The sequence below is a fragment of the Peromyscus maniculatus genome, chromosome 3 (assembly GCF_049852395.1).
Source record: "Peromyscus maniculatus bairdii isolate BWxNUB_F1_BW_parent chromosome 3, HU_Pman_BW_mat_3.1, whole genome shotgun sequence".
Classification (NCBI taxonomy): Eukaryota; Metazoa; Chordata; class Mammalia; order Rodentia; family Cricetidae; genus Peromyscus; species Peromyscus maniculatus.
This window is the reverse complement of record NC_134854.1, coordinates 72,250,592-72,275,686: the sequence shown is the minus strand read 5'-3', so window position 1 is coordinate 72,275,686 and position 25,095 is coordinate 72,250,592. Positions and strand designations below refer to the sequence as shown.

Below are 25,095 nucleotides of genomic sequence, written 5' to 3'. Positions count from 1 at the left end.
CCCTAACTCCTTCCAGGTCAACCATCAGCCACCTACCTTCCAGCTTTGTTTGTTCATTAGAAAGAAAAGAGCCAACCCATTGACTCTGGCTGGAGCCGCAGATACACTGCTGGGTTTGGGCCTCCCACTGAGCCACAGTAGATCTGCCTGGAGCTGCACCCTTAAAGGAAACTGACTGCTTCAGCTGAAGCATCTACCTACAGCTCTTCAGACAGTGATTGGGACACTTGAGACCCTGGACCCTCTGTGCTGGAATGGTGACTGGCTTGATCTTGTACAGGTCTTGTACAGGCAGGTACAGCTGCTGGGAGTTCCTGACTGCAGCAGTCTGCTCATGTCCAGAAGATGCTGTTTCACTCTGGTCCTCTCTGACCTCTGGCTCTTACAATCTCTCTGCTCTTCTTTCATGGTGGCCTCTGCTCATGGAGAAGGGAGGATAATAGAGATGTCCCTTTTATGGCTGTGCATTCCACTGGCATTTACTCTCGGCATTTTAAAATGTTGAGTTTCTCTGTTAACCACCCTGCACTGTACAAAAAAACTGATTAGGTTGGAACGCTGCACTAATTTATAGGAGTAAACATAGGAATTTGGAGGCAGTTTAATACTCTGTCCCTTTACATAATAGTAGCAGTTGCACACATCAAGAATGGAGCTTTTTAGCCGGGCAGTGGGGGCACACACCTTTAATCCCAGCACTTGGGAGGCAGAGGCAGGCGGATCTTTGTGAGTTCGAGGCCAGCCTGGTCTACAAAGTGAGATCCTGGTCTACAGAGCAAGATCCAGGAAAGGCACAAAGTTACACAGAGAAACCCTGTCTCAAACAAAAACAAAAACAAACAAAAATGGAGCTTTTCCACAGGGACAAATAGCCAAACAAATGGAAACACATGAACTATGAACCAATAGCTGAGGAGCCCCCAACTGGATCAGGCCCTCTGGATAAGTGAGACAGTTGATTGGCTTGATCTGTTTGGGAGGCATCCAGGCAGTGGGACCTGGTCCTGTGCTCATTGCATGAGTTGGCTGTTTGAAACCTGGGGCTTATACAGGGACACTTGGCTCAGCCTGGGAGGAGGGGACTGGACCTGCCTGGACTGAGTCTACCAGGTTGATCACAGTCCTTGGGGGAGTCTTTGTCCTGGAGGAGATGGGAATGGGGGGTGGGCTGGGGGAAAAGGGGGCGGGAGGGGGGAGAACAAGGGAATTCGTGGCTGATATGTAAAATTAAATTAAATTATAAAATAAAATAAAAAAAAACAAAGAATGGAGCTCTTCAACATTGGACTCACTACCAGATTTATGGTACTTTATTTAACTTGAATTAATTTTCACTGATGATAGTAACAAAAATTGTATACATGAATGTACTGATATTTTTGAAAACAACATGGAAGCCCTTCAGAAAACAGACATAGTCACCATGAGATCCAGCTGTCACACTCTTGGGTACAGACCCAAAGGACACAGAGCCAGTGTGTCAGAAGTGTGCTCACATGCTCTCAGTAATGCCATTGACAATAGCCAAGAAATGGGAACCACCCAGTGCCTGTCAGCTGGTGAATAGGAAAGACATAGAACAGACACAGTGGGGAACTCCTCAGTCATCTCAACCTCCAGTTCCAAAATTAGACACAGGGCTGCATTTCAGCAACTACTGAACATTGGATATACGTGAATAGCACTAAATTATAACTTATACCGTGCTTTCCAGTGATGTCCCTCTTATTCCTGTTCACCACAGTGATAACTATGCTGCATCTTCTATCGGTTTTAATGCAGACACGTGGGGTAAAATCTGGGTTCTTAATGAGATGGGAAAAGGTAGTGGGAGAGGTGAATCACCACCAGGAACCAGAGTGCAAGGCTCACACTGTTGCTACTGTCAAAGACACGAAGCTACAGATCCTGGGACACATTAGGCTGGAGGAAGGATGACACTCATGTTCAGCTCACTGAGAAGCAGACTGACAGCAGTCATTTAACCCCAACCCACTTAAGTGTGAGCTTCAACATACAATTTACACACAAGTGTACCCTTTTAATGCTAGTGTGGGTGACTTGAAAATGAACTCCACTCTAAGTTCTCATTCCAGGATTTTAATCAGGAATGGCCCACAAGAGATGGTGATACTTTGAATAGAGGGGACAACTTCTCACAATAATGAATGACACAGGTCTCTCTGTGCCCAAATACTCTCAGATATAACTGGTCTTCCATCTCAGATGGCCAGCTACAGCCACAATGAGCCTGTGCAGGAGGGAGCCACATGGTGAGATTCAGGACCCAACTATGGCTACTCCTTCATCTGCTATAGAAGCGTGTCCTTCCATCAGGTGATCTGACTTCACAAAATCTCCAAAAGACACCCAGAGATCCTCATGCTCTTGAGTCATGCTACATGGGACACTATTTGAATGCAAATACACACAATGGGACTTCCTTAAAACGTCCTCATGCCAGAAGCTGGACATTCTGTCTCCAAAGATAGAGCCAGGCTAATTCAGGAAAAGATTTAAAGCTTTGCGTGATTATCCACTCAACTTTACAACATTCTGATTAACTACAGAGATTGCACAGTGGTCCCACATGTATGAGAGTCCAGCAATCTCCAGTGATGGGTGTAAGTCTTGTTCTACATCCACCATCCCTTCATGAGAAACACTGGAAACCTGGTGGTTGAGAGACTGCAGCTCCAGCGCAAGAAAATCATAAACTTGACAAAGAGTCCCTGGCCAGAGAAGGGCTAACAGAACTTGCTCCCAACACTGCATAACCTGCAAGGACTTGGAGGCAGTGGCTTGAAAGATACCTGGACAGAATGATCATTTACAGAGGTTTTCGGGTAGACGGTCCACTGAGGATGGGACAAGTAAGAACATGTGCTCCCAGGATTCTCTGCACCTCAAGCTGGGCTCTGCCGGTAATGGATTCTATTGTGATTCATGGATGCTCTTTATTTATTCATTATTTATCTATATATTTTCATACTGTTCCCTCTAAAACTAAGAGCCACTGGCCTTTCAGGCAAACACTCATCTAATAACCCACAGAGCACCTCAAGCTAGAAGCAATGGTGAACAGAGCTAAGGCAGGAAACAAGGTATGGTTACTTTTGGGGCCAGATCCCAGGGACAGAACGTGGCACATTGCAGGTGAGTGCCAGCAATAGACCATGATGCCTATGGAGAATCTGAGACGATGAGGCAGAGTGTGAGCTCAGACGTTTAAGATGAGGAAGCAGCACTGTCAACTGTGTGCCTCCTCGCAAGGATGAAGTTGCCTCAGAAAAGACTGAGGGCTGACACAAGATGTATGTCGGTGATTCCCAGGGAGCTGTCTCTGGAAAACACTTCTGTAAATGTAACCAACCATCTTATTAAATAAGAAACACAGAAACAATGTAAAAGAGAAAGCCGAGAGGTCAGAGCTCAGAGCTAAAATCTCACCCTTCCTCCTGCGGTGTCCCAGCTTCCCAAAAGAGAGCTATTTCCCTGTGTGTACGTCGTTTCATAGTCATTCTGCCTTCTCATTGGTTGTAAACCCAAACACGTGACTGCCTCATCACTGTCTGTATGTACAGCCCTCTAGGTCTTAAAGGCATATGTCTCCAATGCTGGCTGTATCCCTGAACACACAGAGATCTATGGGATTAAAGGCGTGCACCACCACCACCACCACCACCACCACCACCACCACCACCACCACCACCACCACCACCACACTCTGTCTATGGCTCTAATAGTTCTGACCCCTGGGCAACTTTATTTATTAACATACAATCAAAATCACATTTCAGTACAATTAGAATACCACCACACACTTCCAGCTATTTCCCCAAATCTAAGGGTTTCCCAAAGATGCTTGACAGAGTATGGGAAAGAAGAAGTATGGACCAAGCTGGGAGGCCAGGATGCCCTTTGTGATTCTAAAAGTAAAGTGAGGTGAGGTCTCTTTGAACTCACAGGTAAATCCCTACCCCAGGAACAGCAGTGTTCTTTGTCTGAGAACCACACAGAGTCCACTAAGGAGGGCTGGGAGTCAAAGCAGACCCAAGCGTCTGGCTAAGTTTGGACTGTTTTCTGGAAGGGACACTACCTGACATTCATCATGTAAGTAACTCACTCAGTGGGAGGCACTTCTTCATTGGGAACTTAAAAGGGGAGACTGAAACATAGTGAGGGACTTAAGATGTTCCTGACTGAGGACAGCTCATCCTAGAAAGAACTAGAAAGAGCAGGGATCTGATGACTCATAGCAGTGGGACTGGTCCCTCAAGACCACAGGGAGAGAACCCCATCTTCAAAACAGGAAGAGAGGTCTTGGAATGAAGCAGGACAAGGATCTCTGGACCAGGACTCACCTCCCAGCCTAGGTAAGAAAGGACCATTGCTGATTGCACGTCCACATTAGACCATCACTCATAAACTTGTCCAGGGAAGGTAGGAAAGGCATCTGGGTACTAAGGTCTGCTTCCCCAAGGACTCCAGTCCCTGAAGTAGCAATGTTTTCATTTGTATTCAGATAGCTGACACAGGAAACACCATGACATCACTCTACCCTCTCATTCTATATATATGCATGTTTTTACTTTGTGTGTGTGCTCCTATCTGCAGGTCCATGTCATATGTATGAAAGTGTATACAGATGATGCTGAATACTGTTACATATCTCCCCTAACAATATACACATTGTTATTGAGACAGGGTAATTTCATATTCAGGCGTTGTTAATAAGATGATAACATCACCACATATACAACCTCCCATTTTGCTGAGACAGTGTGCTCAGCACAGTGTGGGAAAGCATCGTTGTTCCTCAAGCTACACTCAAGATACTGAGGAAGAAGCTGGACAGATGTGTGGTCAGGCCTCTGTTACCTCATATAATAGCTCATTGCTAAGGTAAAGGTGTTAATGTGAGGGAATTCAGTGTCTACTGGGGTGGACTGGGATTCAGGAGGAATTGCAGGTAGGCAGTGAGGTTGGGCTATGTGCAGGGAGAAATACATACAGGATACCTGGGATGAAGGCCAAACTAGACCTCAGTGTGTTTTACTGGGAAGTTGGGATGATAAAGGATGTGAGGTACAATGTGGTCTCTGAGGTGCCCACTAACAGGTCCTAAAAAAAAAAAAAATCAGTAAGTATTGTTGGGGTGTATGCCAAGGAACTTTCCAAACAAAGATTCAGGGGGATGACACCCACAACTCATCAGAGAATGTGGCCAAGGGCTGACCACACTCAAACTGTAACACTGACTGGTGCAGGATGAAGCTGTTGTGCCCTAAGCCTTGGTCAACAGTCAGGTATGGCAGCCCATAGTGTCCAGGGCAGGTAGGAAATGCTTCACAGACTCCTACTGTAGGGGTTCTGAAGAGCCTTTGCTTTTTCACTTCATTAATCTTGTCTTTTCTACCTATGGGTTGTGCCCAGAATGAAGGACATTAGGGACACAATATGAAACAGAACTAAAGCTACCTTCCTAACAATGCACACTACCCACATTTAAATCTAAATGGTCTGGTGCATACCATGCATGATCTGGGTATATAAATACGTATGTGCGTGTGCCTTCAGGTATTACAGCCATCCCAGTAGGTGTAGGAACAAAGCCCTGAATGCTGGTGGTGACCGGGGCTCAAGGCAGGTATTCCTAATCTAGCACAGCAGGAGCCCTGGGAAGGAGTCAAAAGAACAGTAAAAACAAGCATGTCTGCAGAGTGACATGCCACACTACATCTTCAGGACAGGGCACTAGACACATGTCAGGAAGAGACTCAGCAAGGAGACACTGCCAAGGAAGCACCTAGTCTAAGACTCAAGGTTAGAACTTCTGTAGAAGTTAAAGATCCACAGCTTTCAGCAACAACCTGTGGCAATCCCTCGGGGGCATAGTCAGCACAGGGGAGGTAGGAGGTGCTTCCCTGGGACCTTCTCTTGGGCTTCTCAAGACAAGAACCTTCCTGAAAACAACCATCCTTTTTCGGCTCCTCCCTCCTCAGCCATACACAGTGATGTCACACTCTCCACATCGACTTTATAGACTGTATTTTATTTATGAACCTTGTGTTACTCTATCTGTGGGTGAATCTCTACATACATGTGCATGTGTGAGGGGATCCTGCCAGTTGTTTACTTCTACTAATTTCCACATGGATTTGTGAGAAAATGTGACAACAGCTGAGGCAGAGCCACACCTGTCCTCTCAGGACTCCTGCTTCCAAACTTCCACATGAGGAAGCTCTGTTGCTACTCTGTTCTCCGGTGAGTGACATCCTCAGAAGTCTTTGACTGCCATGACAGGGCTGGGTTGGGGAACGTCATGACATCCTGCTTTTTGGGAACCCCTCCTTCCAGCTGTGTTAATGGTGGTGAAGGGACAGGTTGCAGGACAAATTGAACCATCAGCTTGGCACCCAGGATCCAGCAGATGACACACTACAATTCAGATGTTTATACAAACTTGCTGATAACCTGAGCATCAGAAATGATAGTCCATGAATTACACTTGGCACATTGGGGCTGAGTATGACTCATCCCCACTGGGATTGCTCTTCCCAGAGTGAAGTTCCCTAGAGGAGGAGGAGGAGGACTGGATCTGAGCTTTTTCTCACTAAATGGTCATAAAAGGAGCCCTTGGATACTTCCCCTAAGTACCAGCTCAAAGGACAGCTGGGTGCGACAGGAAGGGCCTCCCCAGCTGTCTTTTTACTACACTTTCCATCATTCTATTGGTATAATGTATAATTTTATCATCTTGAAAGTGGGGAACAGATGCCTGTGTCTGTGCATGTTTCCAATGACATGCCAGGAAAGAGCACCATTATTTTCCTCTACAAACTATCCATGTCTATTGTTTTGATGGTTCTCTTTTTCTTTTCAGAAATGCTGACCACATATGAACACTAATGTAAAAGTATCTTTTGACCTACAAGAACTCAAAATGATTCACTAGTTTAACTGTAAAGAAACTGGTATGTTTACCCTGAGGCTGGTCATACCCAAAGTGAGAAGATATGTAAGCATATCCCAGTGGCTCAATGATAGATGCCCTGGGAAATTCAAGAAAAGTGTGTGCCCGGGCTAAAACCTGACCCTGAAAGGCCAGGCACAATACAAAAAGCAATGTGGTACTGAGACAATCCCTAACAATGAAGAAGCCCATGCCTAAAATAAGAAGAGATGTGGGCCTGGGCCAATTCCTCATTCTGAAGAGGCCCAGGCCAAAAAAAGAGGAGGACTGGACCTGGACCACTCCCTGACCTGATAAAGCCCCAACCCAAATGGAGAAGACACGTGGCAGAGGTTAATTACCTCATCTGAAGATTCACCATTCTAAACAAGAAGAGATGTGGGCCTGAGCCTATCCCTGAAACTGAAGAGGCAAAGAGCCCCAGGAACATTAAAAGAAGAGATGTGGGCCTGGGCCTATCCAGAACCACACAGAGGCTCAGGACAAAACAAGAAGGCATGTGGGCCTGGGCCATTATGTAAACATGAAGAGGCATAGGTCCAGAGAAGAGATGTGGGCACCGGCCTATATCTTACCCTGAAGAGGGCTGGGCCCAATGAAGGAGAGATGTGGGCCTGCCTAACCATTATCTTGAAGAGGACTGGGTCCAATGAAGAAGAGATGTGGGCCTGGGCCTAAACCTTACCCTGAAGAGGCCTGGGCCCAATTAAGGAGAGATGTGGGCCTGGGCCTAACATTTATCCTGAAGAGGCCTAGGCCCAAATAAAGAAGAGATGTGGGCCTGGGCCAATCCCTTACCCTGAAGAGGCCTGAGCCCAGTGAAGAATGAATGTGGTCCCAGGCATAACATTTATCCTGAAGAGGCCTGGGCCCAAATAAAGAAGAGATGTGGGCCTGGGCCAATCCCTTGCCCTGAAGAGATAGGACCCTGGGAACAATCCCTAACCATGAAAAGGCCTGGGCCCTAAGAAGGAAGAGATGTGGGCCTGAGCCTGTCACTAACCCTGAAGAGGCCCACACCAGAAAAAGAAGAGATATGGGCCTGGGCCAGTTCCTTACCCTGAGAAGTCCTGGAGCCAATGAAGACTAGATGTCAGCCTAGGACTGAAGAGGCCTTAACACAACAGAGAAGTAATGTGGGCCTCAGCCATTCCATAACCCTGCATAGCCCAGGCCCCAGGAAAGAGATGGGGGCCTGGGCCAGCCCCTTACCCTGAAGAGGCCTGGGCCCAAACAAGAGATATGGGCCTCGGCATATCCTTGATCCTGAAGAGTCCTGGGCCAAAACAAAGAGATATATGGACCTGGGCCATTCCCTAAAAATGAAATAAACTGGGCTGGAAGAAAAAGAGAGATGTGGGTCTGGTCCTATCCCTAAACCCAGAGGCCCAGGCCAAAACAAGATGTGGGACTGGGCCTATCCCAGATCCTAAAGAGCCCACAGGCCAAACAAGAAGAAATGTGGGCCTAGGTCATTCCTGACCCTGAAGATACTTGGGCCCAAAGAAGGGATGTGGGCCTGGGCCTATATGAGACACTGAAGAAGCCTGGGCTCTAAGAAGAAATGTAGACCTGGTCCATACCTTATCTGAAGGGGCTTGGGCTCACAGAAAGGAGAGATGTGGGCCTAGGCGTATTTCTAACACTGAAGAGGCCTTGGTCCTAAGAAGAAAAGATGTAGGCCTGTGCCTATCCCTAAAACTAGAGTCTCAGATCAAAAGAATAAGAGATGTGGGCCTGTATCATTCACTAACCCTGAAGAAGCCTGGGCCTGAATAAAAGAGAGACATGGGAGTGGGCATATCTGTGAAGAGGCCTGGGCTCAAACATGTAGAGATGTGAGCTTGGGCAAATCCCTAACCCTGAGGAGGCTTGGGCCCAAAGAAAATGGAGAGATGGTGGACCTGAGTCTATCCCTAACACTGCAGAGTCCTGGACTCAAAGCAAGAAGAGATGAGGTATAGGCCTATTCTTGAACTTTGAAAGGCATGGGCCCAAAAAAGAAGAGATGTGGGCCTGGGCCTATCCCTGACCCTGAACGAGCCTGGGCCCAAAGCACAAAGACATGTGGGAAAATAGAGAATGAGACAGGGCCAGGACAAACCAAACAAAAAGGAGTGTGTCAGGATATATCAGAACCTGAAATATCGGGGTCCTAGAACAAAAAGAGCCCTGGCCTGGGGCTTACTCCAATACTCAAGATGCCAGGGTCCAAAATGAGACTTGAAATGGGTCCAGGATAAACCAGGAAAAGGATTGTTCCTGGGCCAAACCCTGACACTCAGGAAGTCCATAACAAAATGCTACTGTACAATTAGCCAGATTCACTCTCACCCAAGAGCCCTGGGCCCAAACAAAGAAGAGTGCCCAAGACAAAACTAGTGTTTCAACATTGTGTTTAGACTGTGGACCAAGAGGCACTTGGATCCAAAGCCTTATTTTGAGTTTTAAAACCAATCAAGACTTCAATGCAGACTCATCCCAGCTTGTTGATCCATAATCTATGACCCAACTGCAATACTCCCTAAGTGACCACTAATGTAAGCTGACATTCTGAGTAATAGGTATATGGATCACATATACATACTTCATTCAATGCAGACCACATGAACACATGTGAGCAAGGATGACACCATCTTCATAATGTGCCAAGGCCTCATTGAAATGACCTAACTATGTAGACATATCCTACCATAAAGGATGTCATAATGTACCCTTTAGCTGTCTGAGACACAACTAATCTGGATTAAACTGATTTCTTTAGGAGCAAACAGTGTTCAACTGTAACTCAGGCTACAGCCTGTTCTCCAAGAATCTAGGACTAACCCAGATTTGGGCTTATTCTAAATAACTGACATCAGGACAGATTATATCCTCCAAGATTCAAATCTTGATGATGACCTAACAACTTATGACCAGGGGCAAAACCACAAAAGAATCTTAAAGGAAACCTGGCAGCTCCTTAAACCCCAAGTAGCCTGACATCATATCTTCAAGGGTGTGTGGGCCACACCCTCTCTCTATGCATCCCAGGACAAAATGCTACCAAAAAGGGGCCAGGCCCTGAAGGGACCAAACCTCACCTTAATGATCAAAGGAAATGGATACCCCAATAACCATGACCTGTTCTGAAACCAAGCATTATCTTTACATCAATATATTTTGTTGGACAAACCATAGCCTCATTTGTTACCCAGGCCATGCCAAGATCACCAAGACAATTGGAATCCTCACCAGAGAGTGACATTAGATCATAGGCCATGAACTCCAGTCACTAAGGAGTTGATCTGGAAGCTCCTCTTGGTTCCACTCTTGTTTGTGGGCTGTACCTGTGATTCTCCCAACACAGGCAACTATCTCACAACACATGTGTCAAGGCAATGCCATGGCTTTCAAGTAACCTGCACCACACATGATGTCAAATGACAGGGATAATAGCCTGGGATGAAGGATGTGTAAGCCGCACCCAGGAAACCCTCTGTGTCCAGGTCAAGAACAACAATTTGACCTTGGGTCTGACCCAGGACATACACTCCTTCACTAAGGTTCTACACACTGTGACGCCATGAGGTGGTGGTCTGAGGAATTAACAAGGGCAAAGGCTAGAAAGTGACATCAATGGGGCCCTGCCAGCTCCCTGATTACCAGTACCCTGGGTCCAGCATAAATTCAAAGGTGTGTAGGCCACACCCTTTCTTCACATGACCCTGTACTTGCTCACACTAAGGGAGCCAGGACCACAAACCATGGCTGTAAATAGGAGAAGGACCTACTCTGGTTAATGACTGGAAACATGGTCATGCCTTAATGTCAAGAATATTTCCATGGCACATGGCCCTCTAGTGACTTCACCTGATTTTTTTTATCAGGCTTGACTCTGTTCACCAAACATCTTAAATACATAAAGAAGCCTTCCTAAGCTGATGACTGACTGGAATCAATTGCAATATGAACTTGGCTCCCTTTCCACCAAGAAGCCAGGGTCAAATTTAAATTCAAGGGTTATGGGCCACATACTCTCTTCATGAAATGCAGGAAAGATGCTCACCACAAAGACCCATGACCCCAAAACATGGTCTTCATCATGTATGGGACACACCAGAGAAACAACTTGGGCAGATTTGGCATGATAGGTATGCGGGCTGCACCCAGGTGCTATTATATGCCCAAATGTCTTCAATAGCTCCAGGACAAGTGATCTTGTATGAGTTGGCCAACACTACAGCCTCAGAAGCACCTGGAATTACCACAAGGATCAGGGCTGGTGTTCTGGTACGTGACATCACCCTCTCAAATGTCCAGACTGTGGTCCAAACACACATGCCCTGATATCTCAGGTTCCCCACCCTCTCTTGGTGACTTAGGCCCTCAACCTGACCTGATTAGAAACATCATGGAACCCACTGGACTAAGAATGTTATGACCCAGGAATACAGACACAACTTTAATAAAAATGTGTAATGGAAATCCCAGGACTTCCTCCCTCTAGAGTTATGTTTGTTGGCATGTTCAAAGACTAGACATGGGTTCCTAGGTTTCCTTAAACCCTCACAGGAGCCTATCTACAAGAAGCCAGAATTATAACCTGATTTCTATGGATCTCTTACAATGCAGATGTAAAGCCTTGTAGTGATCAGTCTTACTGTACATGTTTTGCCCTAACATTGTGTATATAATTGTTAATAAAATGACTGATCTACTACCATGGTTTCTCGTGGAATGTGCCCTGTCCCTATATTTCTAACATTGAACTACTTAAGAACAGGCTGTGATAGTTACTCACAAACAGGGAAGATAGGTAGGTTCAAGTATAGGGCACATGTCTGTATGCACAGACCTCATCCTGAAGATCGGTGCACCTCTGTCCATAGTTTGTATCTTTGCCATTTTCTGGAGTTTCTTATAAAGCAAAACAAAAAAACAAGTGAAAGGTGCCAAGTAGGCAGGAGCCCTCACCCAGTTGTAAAATCACTGGGATAAAACTTCGAAATTGGGCCGGGCGGTGGTGGCGCACGCCTTTAATCCCAGCACTCGGGAGGCAGAGCCAGGCGGATCTCTGTGAGTTCGAGGCCAGCCTGGGCTACCAAGTGAGCTCCAGGAAAGGCGCAAAGTTACGCAGAGAAACCCTGTCTCGAAAAACCAAAAAAAAAAAAAAAAAAAAAAAAAACCAATCTTAGAGAGTTGTTGATGAAGCCTGAGAGGCAGAGGAGTAAAGGGGAGCTCAGTGGATCACTGACACCAGGCACTGGAAACTGTCTTCCAGTGAGACTCCACATGAGGATGAATGGACCTCCACTGTTATCCTATATATGGTACCACAACACTGTCAGGAACAGATTCATGTCCAAGGAAGAGTGAAATGTGTTGTGTTCCTTCACTGAGAGGAACTAGAGACTGACATGTTGCAACTCTGGTCTTTCCCCTCTTGATCCTGGGAAGCAGAGGTGGCAGTTTGTTGGTGTGTTCCATATTGATCCTCATAGTCGCAGGGAGGGTCCCTCCAAAAAGGACACGGAAGCTATACCCCTGAAACGACAAAATATGGAGCCAAAGTGGGACAGAAGCAAGGACAATACCATTAGCCATGCTCTTGTCAGTAAGGGAAACCCATGGAGGCAAAGAGCTACAGGTAACTAAGCACTGCTGATAGAAGGAGAATTAATGTAGTTGAGTCCCCTACCTGGTTATCCAATACTTAGTATTCAGACCTATAGTGTGTGTGTGTGTGTGTGTGTGTGTGTGTGTGTGTGTGTGTGTGTGTGTGATCATCACTGAGCAGCGCAGCCTATGGTCAGCATATATTTAAGCATTTATCTATAAATGTGTATCAATAATAAAAACATGCCATGAATCTGAGAGAGGGAGTGAAAAGGAAAATAATGAGCTGGAGATGGAAGGATAATGCAAATGGTGAGCGTTTTTTTTTAATTCTACAAATTATAAATGTAAAATTTAAGAACCATTTATTTAATGGAAGATTTTGTTTAGTTAGATATTCATATTATAATATGTATGAAGTGAATCACATTTCCTGTGTTTGTATTGTATTTCAACACTCCTGTCTCCACACCTAGATCTCTCTTCTCATAAGGAGACACGAACACAAACATTACAATATCATGTTCGACATGTAGTTTCCATGGTGACACTGAGCCCATACTTTGAGCCTTTAAATCAGCTGACATCCCAGGGTATATGCTCTGTCCTTTCCTACAACCCCGTTCCACCCACACATTTCTCAAGCCCCGTCTCTCATATTAAATCCGTCCCTACTGTGCTGCCCTCATCTGGAAGGAGAGAAACACACAAGAGAGGACTGTAAACATGCTCACTTCTCACTGGAGCAGCAGAACCCTGGCCGGCCTTCTGTTTCAGATTTATACAGGTACCTGAGAGTGTCAGACCCCAGAAAGTCAACAATTATCCTATGAATATGTTTTGTAAAATTTCCTATTTATATTTAGATATAAACTCAACTATTTCCCCACACCTCAAATGTACTTACAATGCTTTTGTATCATCTCCATAAATATTAAAGCATTGTCCCTTTTTTTTTTTGGAATAACATGGATAGTTGAGTCAGGAACAAAGCTTTTGATATGTATGTAATTCTCTATGGAAAAACCAATGAAATGAGAGCTATGGCTACATAAAGAACTGGTTTATATTGTTACATCTTAAGTGTCATCTATTACTTTGAGTACCCAAATCAAGTAAGAGTTTTTAGTATATAGTTTTCAATATCCAGAATATCCAACTCTTCCTTCAATCATTATCATGTCCAGTTCTAATATCTGGTTGGATTTTTGAGACCCCTTACTACATGGGCAGGCTTGGTCTTGAACTCACATCACTCGTCTTTTCTCTGCCCTCAAATGATGAGACTCTGGGACCACCATCCTGGCTCTGTTCCTACGATCTGCAGTTAGAGCCACAGCTACAGATGGAAACACCTTAGCACACAAGGCTTGCAATCTTCACACCTGATCTCAACGTGGAGGCTGGGAAAGGTTCTGCAGTGACAAGGAGGTCAAGAACAAGTGGGATACACATCAGTACATCCGGAAACAAGCTCCTCTGCCTATCTACCTAAAGGTTACACTGTGAGTGTTACTAATATTGGACACTCCAGGAGAAGGGTCAAACAGCAAGAATATTCATTACAATTTCATACAAAAATCGATGAAAATTAATACCTTATTCAGTTCTACCTAACACAGGAAAGAGCTTTTAAAACCATTTTGTAAAATTCATCTTCATTTTGCTTATATTTTCAGTAACTATACTGATTCTACAAGGAAGGCGGTCTCTATTTCTAATTTTGTGAATCTCATCACTCGGGGATATGAATGGTATTAGGACACTGTGGTGTAGGCTTTCTGCTCTCGCTGTGCCAAGAAGGTTTCACCTGAACAAATACAGGTGTCATTAGCACATGTGAGTGCTGTCAATAAGGACCACAGGGCAGAGAGAAGTAACAACAAATCTTAACTCTAAGTAACTGAGTCCCAGGACTTTCTATTATTCATGTTTTATTTAGGTATCAAGTACTGCATAGTTAAGGTATTTACTCTGAAAAATAGAAAATGAATGGGAAATTAACATTATTTTTTCTGCAAAGAGGATGAAACATTTGTCCTAGGCCTTATTAATACACAAGGCAGTAAACATGATTGAAAAGCATAATTGAGTGAACTGAGCCCCTTCCATCACCTGCCTCTGCAGCCAAAATCGTCTCCTCCAAAGCACATAGAGCTGAATTGCAATGACAGTGACTTCCATTGCATATTCAGTGACAGTGAATTCTCACACTTTCCCTTAAAACATAAAGTCTTCATAGAGATTTTAGCAGCATTAAACAATGCACTTTTAAATAATACAATTTAATTGATTCTTTGAGAGATAGTGAATTTTAAACATAGTCTCCTTTATTTTGCCAAATCCTCCGTGATCTCACACTTAACTGCACCAATTTGGTGGTGGTGGTGTGTGTGTGTGTGTGTGTGTGTGTGTGTGTGTGTGTGTGTGTGTGTGTCCTGTCTAAGGCAACATTTCATGCTCATATTCTCACGTGTGTAGGGCTATTCACCAAGTTTTGCTCAACCTACCGTTACATCATCACCATAAGAAAAACTGACTCTTCCTTCTCTAGAAGCCACCACCAACTGTCAACAGCTTTTCAGTTAGGGGCGGGGCCAATGGGCTCCTTTCCCTTCCATGCTAGAATACTGACTGGCTTCATCATAGAGTTCCTAAAAAAAGCAGGACTCTCATGTCCAGAAGACAGTGCTTTATTGAAAATACCGTGACCTTTGGGTCTTAAAAATCTTCCCACCCCTCTTCTGGAAAGGGCTCTGAGACTCAGAGGAAGGTGTGATAGAAATATCGCATTTATGACTACAAATTCCACAGATATTTCATCTCTGACTTTTCACAGTTTCTAGTGTGAAACACAGATTCCTGCATTAAGAGACTTCTCTGATGAAGACTGAGAGCTCACTAACCTATGAGTAGAGAGCTGTGAATTCCAAGGTAGAGAGTTGTGAATTCAGAGGGCACTGTGATCTGATCATTTAACATAGTAATTGTGGTAGGATCACCTTGGGAGCCTGTGAGTTTGCCAGCCACGGGTTCTAGTCTAGATTTACAGTGTGAAGCATGCTTTTAATCTTGTGGGTTGGATTTTAATTCCAATGAGAATGTGGCTCATTATGGCAGTGTTTGTTTTTCATGAGAATGGGCCCATAAGTTCCTATGCTTGAATAATTAGGTCACAGATTGCAAAACTCTGTGGGAAGGATTGGGAGGTGCGGCATTGTCAGAAGAGGTGTGTCACTAGAGATGAACTTTCTCTCTGACCCATGCTGTTATCCCAAGATGTGGGCTCTCAACTGCTGCTCCAGCACCATGCATGCCAGTCGGTTGTCATGATCTCTACCATGATGGCCATGGACTCATCCTCTGAATCTGTAAGGCCCTAATAACTTCTGCTTCTATTAATTTCCTTGGTCATTGTGTCTCTTTACAGCATATAAGACAGTCCCTCCCATGACATCCATCCACTATTACACCAACAGGTCTATCTTGTCACGCTGGTTGTCATTTATAGCTCACAGGAATACAGCTGGAGGAGACTCCTACTGGTCCCATCCATCAACCTCAATACAACATTTCTGTACTATAACTCTAGTCAATATGGAGAAAACATCTTTTCATGACACCTTTGATTTCTCTGTGTCCTGTGAAGAATGCCTGTAGTGTTTCCAGTAGTGGGGTCTTAACCTCAAGTTCTGGTGCACCACCAAGACCAATGGCAATAGGCTATAACAATGAACTTGTAAAGACAATAGCTATAGTAGCAAAATTACATGCATGCAGTATAGACAAATATCAGCTTAACTCGGAACATGAAGGCTCTTCCTCTTAGAATAAGTTGGAGACAAATATGAAAGCTATTTTCTACCCTCTACCCAAGGTCAATATTTCAGAATAATGTTATGAGATTATATATGGTTGAGTATGTGTTTCAACAAATCATCATACATGGAAAAATTACCAAAAAAAAAAAGAACAAGAGGAAAGAGAGAAAAAAGAAGATGAACTTTCTCAGTTCTGCAGGTAGCAAGATGAAGAGCAAGACCCCAGCTCTTCCGGGAATGTGACTTCTCAGATAACCTGCTGTTGTCCTCTCACACGGTGAATGAAGAACAGAAGAGAGTGATAAACACCATATTTTTACATGGCACTCAGGTTGCACATTCACGGCAACAGGCCCTTATTGCAACGACACTATTCCTCCATGAGGATGAGAACATGCATTTCTCCCTGCAAGTTCACCTCCTAGTGCGAATGCCCTGGAACAAACTGCAACCGCCGCCATACTGTGGATGCATGGAGGACATATTGTAAAGACTGGAACACACACAGGGATCTATAAAATGCCTTGAAATTTCAGAAGATTGCCACCTGCTGTGGTGATATTGTGTTCCCCAATATATTGTGCACCCTAATAAACTTATCTAGGGTCAGAGAACAGAACAACCACTAGATACAGAGGCCAGAAAATGGTGGCACTCACACTTTTAATCCTAGCATTCCAGAGACAGAGATCCATTCGGATCTCTGAGTTCAAAGACACACTGGAAACAGCCAGGCATGGTGACACAGGCCTTTAATCCCAGGAAGTGATGGCAGGAAGCAGAAAGGTATATAAGGCATGAGGACCAGGAACTAGAGCCTGGTTAAGGTTTTAGGCTTTTGAGCAGCAGTTCAGCTGAGACCCATTCGGATGAGGACACAGAGGCTTCCGATTTGAGGAAATGGGATCAGCTGAGGAATTGGCCAGGTGAGGTAGCTGTGGCTTGTTCTACTTCTCTGATCTTTCAGCATTCACCCCAATATCTGGCTCTGGGTTTGTTTTCACTTATAAGACTGTTTAGCAATTCATCTACATCTGGAGTCCAACATGGGGTTCAACTTTGAGGAAAAGCTACTTGCATGTGGCCTTGCAGGCCCCAGCTCAGACCCAAGATACATGTTGCCGGTTGTGGTGGCACACTAGTTGGATTTACTGAAGGAGGCAGAGGCAGGAGGATCCCAAGTTTGAGGCCGGCCTAGGAGGCTTGCTAAGGAGAAGCTTCGGCCAGGGCTGAGCCACAAATGGTGGTGGTGGGACCATGGAGGCAGCGGCTGGTGCTCCCAGTTGCTGGCTGCCAGGAGGAGGGCGGTGTGGATATGATAAGATAAAAAGGGGGATTATTGAATCTACTTTTAGAAGACAATTACTAGTTTTAAATACTTTACATTGGATTGGAGAGAGATCTAGGAGCCAGTGAAGGAGCAGCCAGAGAAGGAGGAGGACTCCAGGGGCCAGCCACCCAGCTACACACCAACAAGCTATGGAGTAGGAGTAAGATTAATGGAAGTAAGAGAACCGGAAAAGCTCAGAAGAAAAAGGAAAGCTGGCAAGAAACGAAGCCAAGATAAGGCTGGGAATTCATAAGCAGACTAAACCTCCGAGTGCGAATTTATTTGGGAGCTGGGTGGTGGGCTCCCCCCAAAAGAAAAAAAAAACAAATAACAACAACCTGGCTCCTGCCTCCTCTATCTTCAGGGTCAGTTGTTCCTGAAAGGGACTGAAGCACACTGACAGTCACCTCTAAGCACCATGGCTCTGGGGGCAAAGAAACCTGCTTGGTTTTGCCTTGAGAGCTGCAAAAGTGGGGCTTTCCTGCCCTGGGGTTCTCAAAGCATCTCTTGTGATGCTGGTTTCTGGAACCATCTGAGCCCATGTGATCAAGCTCAACTCAATCAACGCTGGGGCTATAAGATCACAGCATGGGAATTGGGGGCCCACCGTTTTCAAAGAGACCACCAGCCCATTGACTTAGAACCCAGAAACATGGCTTTTGCTCTTTGCAGGGTTACTCTACCCATGAAACCTCCACTTCTCAGTAACAGATACTCTGCACTGTGCTACAAGGAGGGAAAGATGAGCCTCCTCAAATCACAGAGATGTGAAGGGAGCTGCAGCCGACACCACCTCTAACACTAAAGGGACAGACATACAACAAACTCCAAGCCTCCTCAAATTAGCCTGATTTTTGTCTCCTATAAACCAGGAAAGCAGGAAGGCTCCAGGGCTGGTGTTAGACTCCTTCCTCATATGTGCTCCCTGAGATACACTTGGATGAATAGACACCTAGGTTGACCATCAGCACACAGAGGATTCATTAGTCTAGACCAAACCTCCAAGTACCACAGAAAGACTGTCAGGAAAATAAACATGTAGAAGATGTTATTAGTTAAATGTGAAGTGGGCTGGGTGGCAGGTCCACACCTCTACTTCTGCCTCTCCAGATCTAAATTTCCCCAGTCTCATGCCCACCTCTGTCATCTGTGGTCTCCCTTTCCTCTCCCATCCCATTCCCAATGGATCACAAAGATCTCCTCCAACTCATCCCATTATCCTAGCTTCCAACACCGGCAGGCATAACCTGAGAAAACACCAGCTGAGCAGGACACAGACAATTTCCTACCAGACAACACACAGCCACTGTACTCCCTGAAAGTCCAGGGAAAAAGCAGAAACCAAGGAACAAAGCATTCATCCAACAGAGACAAACCAGCAGTGGACAGGTGCGGTGCCAGAGCTGAGAGTGCTACAGCTTGCAGGCAACAGGAAGTCGACTGACTTACAGGGTGGTATCCTGAGCATAGGAAACCCCAAAGTCTGCCCCCAAAGTGACACAGGTCCTCTAACAAGGCCATGCCCACTCCAACAAAGCCATACCTCCTAACAGTGCCACCCCCTATGAGAATATGAGATCCAATTATATTCAAGCTACCACAATTAGTAAGAAATCAACTTAATTTAAGCTCTACTAGTAAAAATATAAAAAAGTGGCCGGGCGGTGGTGGCGCACGCCTTTAATCCCAGCACTCGGGAGGCAGAGCCAGGCGGATCTCTGTGAGTTCGAGGCTAGCCTGGGCTACCAAGTGAGCTCCAGGAAAGGCGCAAAGCTACACAGAGAAACCCTGTCTCGAATAACCAAAAAAAAATAAATAAATAAATAAAAAATAAAAAAAAAATAAAATAAAATAAAATAAAAAAGTAGCAATGGTTTGAATGTGTACCAATGGATTTCCTTTTTTTATTTAACTGGTGTCTAAAATTTTACATATTTATTGATTTCATATTTTGACAAACATACAAATTCTGTTTGGTTCAAGTGTGACTGTATCTGCTGAGATATTTATCATATCTTTACAATCAAACTTCCAAAATGCTCTTTATACTAGTGCAAGAGAGTTTTTAATTAACACAAACTAGAGTAAGCTAGGAAGAAGGACCCTCCCTAGAGGAACTGCCTCCATCAGGTTGACTTGTGGACATATTTGGGGATATTTGATTAACTGATTAATTAATTAATTGTTACTTATGTGGGAGGGCATAGCCCACTGTATCTAGTGCTACCCCTGGGTAAGCCTGAGTAGTATAAAAAAGCAAGCTGAGTAAGCCGGTTTGCAGCTCTCCTCCATGGGTCCTGCCCTGAATTCACTCACTAACAGATAATGTCCTGACAGTTGTGAGATGAAAAACCCCTTGCCTCACCTGAGTCGGTTTTGATCTGTGTTTTGTCACAGCAATAGCAAAGCAAGGCAGGACAAAACCTGTAAAGGAAATGATCAGTACATTATGTATAGCAATCCCACAGTTCAAGAGACACATAACTCCTAACCTTAACTTAATACCATTCACCACCCTCTCCCCAGCTCTTCCACTGTGTCCTTTACTATTATTCATCAGAGTCTTTAAAGGGCTTGTTAAAACTGACTGCTGGACTCACTGTCCAGACATTCTAATTCTTAGAAATTAGATGTCACAGATAAAACAAGTTCCTAAGTGAAGCTGATATCACTGGGACAAGAACTCTGCTTTAATGGGGGGACTTGGTCTCAAAAAAAGAAAAGAAAAGAAAAAGGGAAGAAAAGAAAGAAAGAAAAGGAAAGGAAAAACAGAGTAGGAGAGAGCTTACAAAATGTTTATAGACACCACTTATAAATTATCATTTCAGTATCCTGATTCTTGAATACATTAAGATGGCTTCCAGGCAACAAGGAGGCAGCAAAGTCATGACCCTCTCTCCCAGCCGCATTCCAGCTATGTATAAGCAGAATTGTGTGCACTCAGTCAAAACTCCTACCTCAATAAGAGCTATAATGAACTGTCTGAGAACTGGGCAGCCCCATGTCCACTGCTGAGATCTATTAAGAATGCAGAAGGAAGATAAGATCCTGGGAGCCTGGGCCCAGCATGCAGAAGCTGCTCTACTGTGGGATTCTCCTGCACTGTCACCCAGTCCAGAGCACGGCTCTGACCACTCAGAAACTCTTCCCCCAGGCTTCAGCTCCTTGTCCATTTCCCTACTACGTGCTCCAGGGTCTTCTTGCCTCTTTTCCTTTAGCCTCCCTACCCAGGTGCTGGGTAGAAATGGGTTTTCAGGGAGCTCAAGCTGCTGAAAATTCTTCAGTGAGTCCATGTTTCCCCCAAAGAAATTAGTTAAAAACATTTGACTTTATACAAAATTCTCCCCTACCATTCATCCCCTGCCTGGAATCTTATACTAAATAAAACAGCCCTTTTCTGTCCTCAGTGCTCTCTCTCAGGCTTTCCCTACTAAAGGTGCCCTTGCCTGGCTCTTCACTGTTGCTCCCCATCCTTCCAGATGTGCTCAGGGCACAAGCAGGGAAAGGTGGGGTTGGCAAACATCCTTCAATGGTCCTCTCCCCTCATGGACACCAAGCTAGTCACACATCGGATTACCCTCACAAGAACTGAAGACACCAGGTGGAAACCACAGTTCCTGCTCTAGTGTAACAGAATGAAAAGGCAAACTGAAGAATGCAGGAGAGTTGCCAGCACTGCCCCTCCCCCAACTCTGTGGACACACCTCCTGCTTGGGGAAGGGAAGATTGTGACTAGTCTGAAACCTGAAACCTGTTAGTAGGCCCAACAGGGTTAAATGTGGTGCGTGGCCAACTCTCTGTCTTTTAAGTCAATAACTACATAAAGTCAGAACTACGTTAGACCAAATGGTTCTTTCTACCAATCTCTTCTAAATTTGGGCTACAGACTCAGAAAAAAAGACCCATCCACTGAGGAGCAGGATGTGAGGATCACAAGTGTACAGTGGCAGGACCAATTTGCAGAGACCAAGTAACCAATAGGACCAAAGATCTTGTCCATATGTAAAAGCAAATAATCCTAAAACTCTAACCAGTGTGATCACCTGGATTCTTTTCTGCTTCCCCCCCCCCTTCGTTTCTTTGTTTTCTTTTTCTATAGGTGAAATTATTTATATATTTATTATTTAGTTATTTAGTGTTGGGGAATATTACTTTAAGGTTGTATTACTTTTGTTTATGTTGCATTTGTTTAACTCTGTGAAGCTGGTGACTGTGTCTAAAACACCTGATGGTCTAATAAAAAGCTGAGCAGCCAATAGTGAGGCAGCAGAGAAAATTGGCAGGGCTGGCAGGCAAAGAAACTATATAGAAGGAGAAATCTGGGAGGAGAAAAGACCGAAGAAGTAGCCAGAGAAGGAGGGGGACGCCAGAGGCCAACTACCCAGCTACACAGCAAGCCACAGAGTAAGAGTAAGATTTACAGAAGTAAGAGAATGGGAAAAGCCCAGAAGCAAAAGGTAGACGGGATATTTTAAGTTAAGGAAAGCTGGCTAGAAACAAGAACAGCTGAGGCCGAGTATCTATAAGTAAGAATAAGCCTCCATGTATGACTTATTTGGGAGCTGGGCGGTGGGCACCACAAAAGAGAAAACAACAACAATTTAGTTATTTCTTTTTCATTGCAAATAGATTCCTTTCTCATACAGTAATTCCAGAGCATAGATTCCCCTCCCTCCACTCCTTCCAGTCTCCCCCATCCACTCTCCTTCTCCAGCACATCCACTCCCACTGTCTCCCTTCAGAAAAGAACAAACCTCCAAGAAACTCCCAAACACGACAGAACAAATTCAATAATACACTCCAAATGCTCTTCTTACACAGAAGCTCAACAAGGTACCACAACAAGAGGAAATTAGTGCAAACAGCAGGGGGAAAATTCAAAGATACACCCCCTCCCACCCTTAGAGCCCTACAAAAACACCGAGTTAACAGTAACAGCATTGACATGGAGGTGGAGATCCGTAAAGTCCCCTCATGTCAGTCTCTCTGAGCCCATAGATGCTAGTTGATTCAGTGGGGCTGTGTTTTCCTGCTGCCCTACAATCTTCCTACCCTCTCTTCTCTGGTATTCAATGAACCTGAGGGGAGGGATCCAGTGAAGAACTCCAATTTAGACTCTCTCTCCCCCTACGTCTGGCTGTAAGTATCTGATTCTGCTCCAATACAATGCCAGAGAAAGCCTCTATAATGACAATTGGACAGGACATGATCTGTAAGTATACAGAATGTCATTAGGAATCATTTCATTGCTTTTTTAAGACCAGTTGTATTTTATTCTACCCTAGAACTCTGGGGTATCCAGTCTCTAGTTCCTGGCTATCCAAGCACTGTTGAGTATGGTCACCCACTTTTGGAGCGAGCCTCAAGTGACATCAGACATTGGCTGTCCACTCACACAAGTTCTGAGCCTCCAGGCACAATTGTCCCAGCACATGCAGACAGGACAGATTCTAAGTCAAAGGTTTGGGGCTAGGTTGGTGTCCATGTTCCTCTCTCAGTAGTCTACAGAATATTTTCTTTCACCAAAGACATTAAGACATGGGGTGAAGGTTCCATGCAAGCATAAGCTTCACCTCTCCATGTTTAACAAGCCCAGTGGATGTTGTCCTCTTCAAGGGAGACACACTGTCACTGTACAGAGAGCAACCCTCAGTCTTAGCATCAGCCTGGGGTGTTTGGGCATATCCAGGGAACCCCCTCAGCCAACAACTGAAGCAAATGCAGTTCAGTCCCACTTCTGGGAGCCTTGACCGGCTACAAGAGATGGCCAGTTCAGACTCCATATCCCCCATTACCAGGGTTTCTCAGGAGGATCACCCTCAAAGAGATTCGTAAGGGAAAAAATAGCCAGCAGAATTGAAAACACAATAGGATGTATCACTGACAAACAAATGACACAAGAGTGAATTATTTAGGTACCAGAGTACTTCATAGTTAAAGTATTGACTCCCCAAAATACAAAGAAAATGAAATGATAATTAACACTACCTTTCCTGCAAAGATGAAGAAACTTTTGTCAAAGGCTTCATTAAGATACATCAGGCAGCAGTTCACATTTCCTAAGAAAAAGAAAATGGTTGAAAAGCATAAATTGAGTGAACTGAGCCCACCCATCACCTGCCTCTGCAACCAAAATCTTTTCCTCCAAAGCACATAGAGCTGAATTGCAGTGACAATGACTTCCATTGCATATTCAGTGACAGTGAATTCTCACACTTTCTCTTTTTTTTTTTTTTTTTTTTTTTTTTGGTTTTTCGAGACAGGGTTTCTCTGCATAGCTTTGCGCCTTTCCTGGAGCTAACTTGGTAGCCCAGGCTGGCCTCGAACTCACAGAGATCCGCCTGCCTCTGCCTCCCGAGCGCTGGGATTAAAGGCGTGCGCCACCACCGCCTGGCTCACACTTTCTCTTTAAAACATAAAAAGTCTTCATAGAGACTTTAGCAGCATTAAAACATGAAGTATTCAATATTTTAATTAATTCTTTGAGAATTTCATACATAAGTAGCTTATTTTTAACATAGTCCTCTTCATTCTTCCTATCATCCCTGATCTCAAACTCAACTGTACCAATTTTTTCTCTCTCCTTCTCCCTCTCCCTCTCCCTCTCCTCCCTCTCCCTCTCCCTCTCCCTCTCCCTCTCCCTCTCCTCTTTCTCCCTCTCCCTCTCCCTCTCCCTCTCCCTCTCCCTCTCCCTCTCCTCCCTCTCCCTCTCCCTCTCCCTCTCCCTCTCCCTCTCCCTCTCTCTCTCTCTCTCTCCCTCTTTCTGTGTGTCTCCTATCTAAGGCAACATTTCATGCTCATTTTCTCACGTGTGTAGGGCTATTCACCAAGTTTTGCTCAACCTACCGTTACATCATCACCATAAGAAAAACTGACTCTTCCTTCTCTAGAAGCTACCACCAACTGTCAACAGCTTTTCAGTTAGGGGCGGGGCCAGTGGGCTCCTTTCCCTTCCATGTTAGAATACTGACTGGCTTCATCATAGAGTTCCTAAATGCAGCAGGACTCTCATGTCCAGAAGACAGTGCTTTATTGAAAATACCATGACCTCTGGATCTTAAAAATCTTCCCACCCCTCTTCTGGAAAGGGCTCTGAGACTCAGTGGAAGGTGTTGTAGAAATATCACAATTTTCCCATGAACTCCTAAGACACTTCATCTCCTAAGACACTTCATCTGAGTTTTCACAGTTTCTAATGTGAAACACAGATTCCTGCATTAAGAGACTTCTCTGATGAGGACTGAGAGCTCACTAACCTATGAGTAGAGAGATATGAATTCCAAGGTATATAAATGCGAATTCAGAGGGCAGTGTGATCTGATCATTTAACAGAGTAATTATGGCAGGTTCACCCTGGGGCCTATGAGTTT

The 25,095-nt window shown here is 44.7% G+C and overlaps 1 long non-coding RNA gene across 1 annotated transcript; it reads right to left on the bottom strand.

The window, feature by feature from the left end:
- Positions 1–1,287: 1,287 nt before the first annotated feature.
- LOC107402837 (uncharacterized) lies at positions 1,288–24,855 on the bottom strand. Its single transcript, XR_013049824.1, has 5 exons — positions 24,572–24,855; positions 23,714–23,784; positions 20,091–20,149; positions 13,826–13,989; positions 1,288–12,502 (listed from the first exon to the last, which is right to left on the bottom strand). It is a non-coding gene; the product is annotated as an uncharacterized LOC107402837 (long non-coding RNA).
- Between the last annotated feature and the right edge of the window lie 240 nt (positions 24,856–25,095).